Source organism: Stylophora pistillata, chromosome 7, assembly GCF_964205215.1.
Source record: "Stylophora pistillata chromosome 7, jaStyPist1.2, whole genome shotgun sequence".
Classification (NCBI taxonomy): Eukaryota; Metazoa; Cnidaria; class Anthozoa; order Scleractinia; family Pocilloporidae; genus Stylophora; species Stylophora pistillata.
The window spans coordinates 24,628,557-24,637,223 of record NC_142525.1 but is presented as its reverse complement, the minus strand read 5'-3'; positions in this window follow the sequence as shown (position 1 = coordinate 24,637,223).

Below are 8,667 nucleotides of genomic sequence, written 5' to 3'. Positions count from 1 at the left end.
GAAAGCGTGCTACTACTTTTATCGTGATGAATACTTTCTTTTTATCAAGGTTAACGTCTGATAATGAATAAAAACATTTAATGAAAGTTTTTAATGAAAGGTACAAATTCATCACTAGAAAGCGGAAGAACGTGTATAAATTAGTAACAAATTGCAAACACCATAGCGTACACTTTGGAGCTATGGATGCACGCAGGAGGATGCTAAGCTCGAAAGAAGCGTAAGAGTCGCGCGAAGTGATAGCTGAGAGCAACTCTAGCTCCTTGAGTGCTTAGCAAACCTCCTAAGTGCATCCATAGCTCAATAGTGTGGCCTGTACCATTTGTTTTATAAGATAACATTGTTACGTGACCAGAAAAAACAAGCGCGCGCGGAAAACTAGTGTTTGCATTTGCACATGTCAGCAGCGTACACCCATGGGCAAATGGTGGACACTGGATTGACCAATCAAAGCGCGCGCTTTACTTTATTTATGTTATAAATGCCGTTTTAAGGCCTTTTACTTCCCTTTTTTTCTCTATGTAAGATTTCTTACATCATAGGGTTAAGAAATTCAGCATCTCTTATGTACTAAAATTCGAGTTTGAATCCGATCCTCTACTGTTGGAAGATTAGGGAAGTACGGCAAGCAGTGAAGGTCATGTCAACGCAGTCTTTTGGTTTTTACAGCAATAGTTCATCACCCACAACGAGTTTTTCACTAAATTTTTTGAACACGAAAGAATGACTTCCGCTTGCTTTTAAGCGTTTGACTTTACTAAGCAGTTCTTTCGTAATTAAATTCCATTTTTAAGTTTTTTAGCATTTACTGTTTGAAAATTTATGAATGGCATTCCTTGTTCGTCCGTTTAAAGAGGTTTTATACATTTCTATTTTTGAAACCTGAATTATGAAGTCAACTTCATTTCAATGAGTTTGAAACTTTATTCTACACAGGAGTACTAATTGACTGGAGTAATTACTACAGTTACAAAGATTTGCTCTCCTTCTCAGACATAAGACTATGTTTCTTGAGAAGGGGAATTTAGCTGTATTTTAATGATTAAAATTTACTCATGCTTTCAAATACAAAAAAATAATGTGATGAATATCTGATGCTATGGAACACTTATAATATGAAAACCTGGTACTGGTAGCTTTTGTATTCCATTTCTAAATTTTAATTTTTTCCTTCAAAGTGGATACAGAAGCTGTCAGAGATAAGGAAGTGACGATCAAAGCTTCTCGTAATTCTTACCGCAATCAATACAAGTAAATTTAACTACAATTTCAAGCCATTGATTGATTTGAAAAGTTTCAGTGAATTGTTATCAGCCCTCTAAAGAATGCTCAAAATAATATGTGTGCAATTAATGAAAAGCAAATCGACAATCATGCCTTAATGCTTGACATGTTTCACTCATACATGTCAGTTGTCTGTACTTACCATAATAGGGGCGTCTCTAAAAAAATTGTATGGTACATGTTTAGCTGTTATTTTTTTGTTGATCTTTATTACCAAAAAAGGCCAGTAAAAGGACTGAACTTAGACTCCCTCTAAGGTGGAAGAATTTAGTGTTGTGCACTTGCACTTACTGCACTTGCACTTATACTGCAGTAATATATTTAAGCAATTCTCTACATAATTATATAAAACTGATTATGTAATGTCTTTCATAAGTGTACACATATTTTCTTCCTCTCATTTCTTGGAAACAATGAATAACCTAAAGACAGCATGTTTGAAAAGCAAACAAACAATTGAAAAGAAGTTAAGGAAATTATAAATATTACCATTTGTTACCAGGTTGCTCTATAGGACTTAATAGTGCATTTTTTAATTAAATTTTTTTTCTATTGTTGCTTGTTTAAATACATTTTCTAATTAATTTTTCTATATTGTTAAATTTCAAGTAATTTTTTTTTTTAGCATTGTACTGTAACCCTGGTAAGGATTGTATTTTTTTGGTGGTTCTTGTGCTTTCTTGTGTCGTTGATTAAAAAAAAATATGTCGTAGCGTTTTCCATTGAAGGGTAATTGTTCAGTGAGACATTGGAGTCGATACATATAGGTCAATCTGATACGAGCCTTTGCTGTTTTAGCAATTATCTAATCAGGAGCAAGTAATTTGGTCCTCTTCAAAGGCAAAATTAAGAAAGAAGGTGCGGCTATTTATCAACCAATCAGCATTCAGTAATTTTCCCCTGGATGTCAGGTTTTACCCAGGCTAGATTTTACCTGGCATTCGCTCCGACAAAGGGCTAACGCTCGAAACGTCAGCTGTTGTAATCATTACGGTGGCCAATTTACCATTTCAACTTTGTTGATATATCCAAATTATTAGGTTTTACCTAGGCTTCGTTTGAATAGTCGGCACAAAGAGGCTGACAACGATTAAGTTAAAATACATTCTAAGACATTTTCTATATATTTTCACTCCCATAGGTTTGGCAAAAAAATGTACTCATGATAAGGTAGAATTCTGACTAGGAACTTCAAGGCATATAAATGTTTGAATTTCATTCCCTAAAGCATTTGTTTTACTTGAACTAGAAATCCCTGAATCTATTGCGATCGAAATGAATACTCAGACCTGTTGGAAGTTTTAACCGTCACAAGTTGCCGCTATGCCATTACGAGCCTTGTGCATGTTTTTTTATGATGATTGTTGCATGTTGTTTTCAATAAAACGCATTGACCTTGCAACGTATCGTTGGTTTTTTGCCTCATCCAGTTCTGGGAATATAATATGTTTTGTATTTATTTGTCAAACCAGAGCATACTCACTAGCCAAGAAAGAGACGTTAGTGTTGTAATATTAAGGGATATTGCAGGACATGACAAACAAGTCCTCCTGAGGCTTGAAAACAATAAAATAAAGACAATTTTGAAGTATCATGTGTCAATGTTTTTATCACAATGAGAGTTGCAAAGGAGAGAATTAAGTATGGTGATTTTTGTGATAGTTTAGTTGATGCAATAATTCTCTGTCAGTTAAAATCAAGCAAGGAGTTTTTTTTGGAAAAATGTTTTTTTTCGAACAATTACCCGTCATAATGCTCCTTTGATACGATTCGACGTAGGTTGAAGATTTGGATGTGGACGATTAGATCGTCAGCGTTTCGCTGGTATCGTGAACTATCTGATGGGTGCTCGTTGTCTGAGAACACGTTCTTACACAATGAGCACGATGTTACGAAAGATCGTTGAACCATACGATGAAATCGTATAAACGAGGACGTTCTTTTTAACGTCCTCGTTGTACTGGACTTTAAGGTTAACGTGGTCGTCCCTTTGAACGCGCTCATTATACTCGATCTCGTGTAGAACGCGCTCGTCATTTTTAACGTCCTCGTTGCACTCGATTTCGTGTGCTGTGCTCAGATGGCGGCATTGATCCACTTATAAATCGTGACGATTGCAAATCGACTGGTTTCCTAGAAACTGTGAGTGATCCGAGCTCGCTTATAAAGTCGCTGTCATCGAGCTCGGTATTTGGCGAGTACGAGTGAAATGGAGGTCAATTTGAGAAAATCGTGTACAGGTTGTTGTGCGAGCTCGAGAAAGTGAACTCGATCTCGGTTGCTCAGAAACCTAAAATGATCCAGGATCAAAAGAAAAGATTCAAGGATGGGCTGAAAAGTAACCATAACCAGTGCGCTATTGACACTAAAGAATGGGAAAATCTGGCTATGAACAGAACTATTTGGAGGAAAGCAATAAGAGATGGAGTGGAGAAGTTTGAAGAAAGGCTGATGGTTTCGAAAGAAACTGTCTGGGGCTGCGTCGGTGGGAGTAACGAAATAATTTGGATCGGATATATCAACAAAGTTGAAATGGTAAACTGGCCACCGTAATGATTACAAAAGCTGACGTTTCGAGCGTTAGCCCTTCGTCGGAGCGAAAAGAGGAATTGTGGGTTGTGTGTTCTTTTAAAGGCAGAAAATGGAGCTACGTTATTGGTGGGTGCATGGCAACGAGAAAATTAATTTATTCATGTTTTTCTCGTTGCCATGCACCCACCAGTAACGTAGCTCCATTTTCTGCCTTTAAAAGCACACACAACTCACAATTCCTCTATTCGCTCCGACGAAGGGCTAACGCTCGAAACGTCAGCTTTTGTAATCATTACGGTGGCCAATTTGCCATTTCAACTTTGTTGATATATCCAAATTATTTTGAAGGAAGGCGTTCAGAAGGAATAAGTCTGAAGAGGGAAAGGAAGAAAGAAAGACAAGAATAGCCACGGACAGAATTACCACCAGGCCTGTGTCGTCTAGAACGTGATAGACAATTCAAGGCTCGTATTGCCCTTTACAACCATTACAGAACTCACCATCAGTCAATGATGTGAAATGGACACCTATCTTCAATACAGAAGGGGAGCCAACGACGACGACGACGAATCTTAAAAACTCGAGGGGAATGGGGCGAGTTAAAGGCTCACGATCGGCCGTCGGGTGCAATAAGTGAATAACAAACAACGATTCTTCACGCGTAATCAAAGAAATGTATTGAGAGTCAATAGGTATTCAACGACGCAAATGTTAAATTTTATGTTTTACTGTTGGTTTATACTCTACTTGGTAAAAGCCTTGGATAGTTTCATAGTCTTTTTCGAAAACGATCAGCCGTCGAGGAAATGAGAGATTGGGGAGAGTGAAGTGAACAATTACAAGCGATATTAAGCTACTAACACCCTTGAATACATCATAACTGAAATGTTATTCCTATGCTCATTTGCGATCACAATTATATGGACGTTGGCGAACTGACATATAAGCGTTGGCAAACTGACACTAGAGGTTGGCGAATCAACCTCACACGTTGGCGAACTGACACTTTGGCGAAACGACCGGTTACCAGAATCAGAATAGACCAAGCTACAAGCAAACTGATCCGTTCTTCTTCAACCTTGAACCCTGAGTAAGTTTACCAAAAACAATGTATAGTTTCCTCTCAATATTAAATCATCCTTTACATGTCCTCAGGCTAGTCGCCAGTGCCTTCCGCTGCTTCTCTATAAAGCTCACTAGCTTCCTCAAAGCCATGCGAAGCAGATGGAAGTCTCTCTGGTTTTTTGCATAGTTTAAATTATGGTAAAACAGCAAACTATCAGTTTTTAAAATGAAGGAAAATGAAAAAGATGAGTAAAAAGGGCAATAAAATAATCTCGGGACATGACATGATCATCACAATAGAAAGTAAGTCGTTAGAGAATTCTGTCGGAAGACAAGTCACTGACACTCAGGACAAGGAATGATAATTTGCTGTTTTACCATCATTTCAATTAATTAAGTAACCAAGCCTTAGATTAAAATATAGCCTTATCCTGGCCAAACTATTTTTTTTTTGCGTTTCGTGCACCGAAGAGATGTTAAAGCCCAGAAAAAGAAAAACTTGTCTCTTTTTGATTGGAACAATCTTGACATAAAAAGATTGGTCATAAGTAAATTTTATAGCTGACAAAGAACGACTTATTGAATTACACACGTTTTTCCATTCTCGAAGACCATAAGCATTATGTATGAAACTCCGTTTTTGATTGTAATGCCCTTTCGACTCTGTCAAACTGAAATGATTTATGTTATTTCACTACAAAAATCATGCTGTTTTTGAAGTACTTATCTTGAGTGAGATTTTACAGTTTTCCCGAACACGTTTATTATTTAGGACTTTTTCTCGGCTCCATACCAAGATATTGTCCGACTTGAGATCTCTGTGAACAACGTTTTGATCATGAACGAAGAATAAGGCAGCATTCGTTTGCTTTATCCATTCACATGCGTCCCTTTTAGCATCGGCATTCTTAGACTTGAGAAAGGTTCTTTCTGGATTTTGTAGATATGATCCTTTACATTTCATGGGTAGCATTCCATGATTAGTATTACCCGGGTTTGGCCTTAATCCTTCAGAAGCGACGTGCCATGAAAAGTGACAACGTTTGGATGCTTTAGTTTTTTGATGAGTAAAAGCAAAAAACTACCAGTTCGTTCTCGAAAGGCCATAAGATTGAAAAGACATACATGAGCCTATAAAAGATTTCAAGAGTAAAAAACTGGAGTTACGAAGACACACCTTTATTCCTCTCACTATTATGCTTAAATATATTTTCCTGTTTGTACCTGTCGTCCACTCTACACCTCAGAAAGCTGATCTTGCTTTAAACGTGTAGTGCTAGTATCGCAAGAGTAAACAGAAGGCCTTGTGGCTGATCTTTTCAAGTGACTTAACATGTGCGCATACTTTGCTTAATGGAGCAGAAAGCAGTTCATCACAAGTTTTCCCCACCAGTGTTTCGCCGGGTTTCCCCAATCGTTTGCTGTCATACAATATAAACTTCTAAGTGCAAGACCTCTCAATGGGAAGAGGCATTGTGCCAGTAATAAGTTCAACCAGTCATAGTCTAACGTAATAGAAACTCTGGGAAATTTGAATAACTTACTTAAGAGTTCAATTTCATTCACAATGTCGCAGGCATTTTCTGCTTTAAGCGACTCGGTGCAAATCTCCAATGCCACAGTTTGTTTGTCTCCGTTCTCAGTTTTTAGCATTCCTCTGTACACGGTGGCTAAAGCACCCCGACTCAGAAACTCAGACTGCCCCTCCAAGTCTAATGCATTGCCACTGATACCGGCTGCAAGGCCGTCATCCAACCCAAAAACGGCCAGACGACCTCTGATCTCAGAGGCTGTATCCACCATTGGTTGATAGATTTCTTTCTTTTTTGGAACGTTTTTCTCACAGAAGTTGTTTCCAAAGCAGTTTGTCAGCCTCGATCAGCTCTGGAATTCGGGCCTCGATTTCCCTAAGGAAAGCGAAAGTGTCTTCCAGTTGCTCCTTCACGAAGGGAATTATCACAGCACCCTTTGTCACACAATCTAAGAGGTCTGCAAAAACTTCTTTTCTAAGAGCACATTTGACCTTTACCTATTTTAAGATTCTGCTTCTGTTTTCCAATTTACCCTTAATAGCCATTGCGCCAATAGCCGCTGTCGTGGTGAACGTGAGACCCGCTTCAACAGAATGATCAACTTCTATCACCTAATCGTCAGACAATACAGCTCCCTGTAGATTCCGGAGTTCTCCCAATAGGAAATTGTACCGCTCCTGAAAGCGTCGTACAAGGAGCTTGCGAGTACTTGCAAAAGCAGTCGCCTTCTTCCCAATGATCAACCATCTATTCGAAGCCGCTTTGTGATGTTGATTTTTGTCACCTCCGATAATGCTTCTGCCCTTGGTACCCCGTCCAAGGACCATAAGCAAAGGAATATTACCTCATACGATCTAAGATAGTCTCTACCACGTCAGATAAGCGACCGGTCAAATAATTGTGGAGATTTCAATGACCTCATTTTGTTTTGTACATGTGTTCATTTCATTTAAACGAGGCAGAACAAACTCCAAATTTTTATGACATTTTCTTGATATTCTGAAGCGTTCTTTAACATGAGCTTTGGCGCGATATAGTGCTTGAGGCAACAGGCCAAATAGGTGACTAAGGGAAATAAACGCAAGTCACGGTTGATTTAAGAGGCTTTGGTCATGCCCAAGTTCGTTACTCTTGTACTCCCGGAAGTTTTGGCACTTAGAAATAGTCTCATACTCGATTCTTATGACATCGAATAAACATCTGTTATGTCAGTAGCAGTATTACACCGAAGTTTGAAAAGAAACTCTTAAACTGAGTAATATATGACCGATTTAAGTATCCAATTCAACTCGCGAGTGCTTTTTTCCGTGGGTTTTTATAATGCTAATTGAACTGGAAAGCATATAATCTGGTCTGAAATTATCTGCGTGATTTCAAAATCAAGCGAGCGAGCAGCATGAGTTTGATTTGAAATTGCAATTTTTTTTTGTGTTTAAGGTGGCCGGCCGGGCTCCCAGAGGGAGCCCGCCGACACACTGTCAGATCCAACCCATGGCTAGAGCGCATGGTCATGGGGTTGGAACCATCAAAAACGAGGGACACCAGTCGCCAAACTCGCTGGGGAATCAAACCCGACCTCCGGAAAATTTACACATTCACTCGGACTACTGGACACAGGACTGGACGACCAAAATCCCTGTGCAGTACACCAACTAAGGAGATCCAGCAAAAGGGATTACACGAAGGATACGCGAACTTCCGGGAAGTACATCAGTGAAGGAGACCCAGCACAAGAGGCTAAGAGACGGAAACGAACGTGGGGACCACAGTGCAGTATACTAGTGAAGGAGACCCAGCACAAAGGGCCCAAAAGACGCCTCACTCAGCAAGAGGGGAAAGAAGCCTATACGCACTCACTCGAGCTAAAAAAAAGGGGGGGGGTGGAAGAGGACGATCAGAGAGAGAAGACTAGTCAACTATTTACAACGGAAGCATCGGTGCTACGGGCATGCCACTCTCGGGGAGAGAAGCGACGGTGTCTGTCCGATTTGAAGCGCTTGAAGAGGATCGGCAGATGGAACTTCAAGCGTACCTTGATGGAAACAATCACCGCCACAGCACCAAGACGAGCATTATGGAAACAAAAGTCGTTACGAGACTACCAGATACATAATTTAGAATGCAGCGGAGTCATGTTCTCAGAAAATAGGAAAAGGTATCTTGATTTGGTAAACATGTCCGCAACGGGAGTTCAGACATGTGGGCAAGACGAGCCGAAAACAAGAGAGTCCTTGGACGTGGAATGGGAGCCCCG